This window comes from Lissotriton helveticus, chromosome 8 (genome assembly GCF_964261635.1).
Source record: "Lissotriton helveticus chromosome 8, aLisHel1.1, whole genome shotgun sequence".
In the NCBI taxonomy this organism is placed as follows: domain Eukaryota; kingdom Metazoa; phylum Chordata; class Amphibia; order Caudata; family Salamandridae; genus Lissotriton; species Lissotriton helveticus.
The window spans coordinates 1,204,497,664-1,204,499,085 of NC_136069.1; positions in this window are offsets into that span (position 1 = coordinate 1,204,497,664).

Sequence of the window (1,422 nt, forward strand, 5' to 3'; positions counted from 1 at the left end):
ACACCCTGTGCCCCAACGAAGGCGTGAGCGGGCACCGGGGCATGGCTAACCGGCGGCCCAGAGCCCCAGCTGGGCCCCAGCCATGGAGGCTCCCCGGGGACCCCGGCAGGCCCTCTGACGCGGGGCCCCCCGGACACCTTGCCATGTAGGGGAAGCCTGCCCGGGCACAACGGAGCCCCGACCCGGGCCCTTGGCAGTGCAGCAGGCCGTGGGACTGGGCCCTGGGCCCAAGCACCCGACCCGGGGCCCCTGGACCCAGCCGGGGCTCCCAGGCCCGGATACGCAGGGGAAGCCTACCCCGGGCCCTCTGGACACCGTCCCAGATAACCTGCCATGCGGCAGGGCCCAGGACGGAGCCCCGGGAGGGGAGGCCACCCCGAACCCAGCCAAGCAATGGGGAGGCTCCCCGGGCACAACGGAACCCAGTCCCTGGCCTTTGGCAGTGCGGCAGGCCAGGGGACGGGGCACAGGGCCAGCGCACCCGCCCCTGGCCCCGCCCAGGCCCCTGGCCCCCGGCGGTAGCCGGGAGCCCCCAGGCCCGGGCCCTCCCGGACCCCATCCAGGGAATCCCGCCACGCGGCAGGCCCAGGGACTGACCAGGGGCTGGGGCAGCATCTTGGCCTGTCCAGCTGCAGGCAGAGGACCGCTAGGCCGAGAGGGGTCCCGGAGTACCTTGTCCCTAGTAATCCGGAGGAAGGCTACCCCTCTTTCTGGGAAAAAGTGCACACCGCCAGGCTCAGGGGACCTTAAGCCCGAACGTGCCAGACTTCCTGGAGCCCTGGCTGGGATCCGGGAGGCAAATCGCACTAAGCATGGGCGGATTTTGCAAATCTGGCGTACGCGAACTTGCGTATTTATGGATTCGCAATCCGCAAAATCCGCGAACTCTCGCGAATTAGCGGATTTTTGTGTTTTTTGTGTTCGCAAGGGTTTCTGTCAGTTCGCGAGGTTTGTTTACCAGTTTGCAATTGCGAACTTACTTTTCGGCTCGCAACAGCCGCGACTATGTTGTTTCTACGTCTGGTTCATCATCACAGGTTCACAGCACCCTCTGTTTCACCACTGCCACCCTCTGGTACACCCATGCCACCCTCTGGTACATCCTCACTGCCACCCTCTGGTTGGAACTTGGTTTATCACTGTAGATTATGGGGGTGAAAAAAAGCAAGCACACCTGCCCTGCTTCAACTGCCATGAATTAATTTGGGGTTGATTAATGTGTCACTGATTTTTAAACTTTCAGTCTGGCTGGCACCTGCTTCCTTCCTTATCTGCAATTTGCTTTCTGTTGCAGTGCAATTTTTTTTCAAAGGACCTCTATGGCCTACTTGTAACTATTCTATGAGCCTGCTGTGAGGGTCAGAGCAGGGTCATAGAATAGTTGCAAATAGGCAACTGAACTCTGGAGGGGCCCCTCAGGAA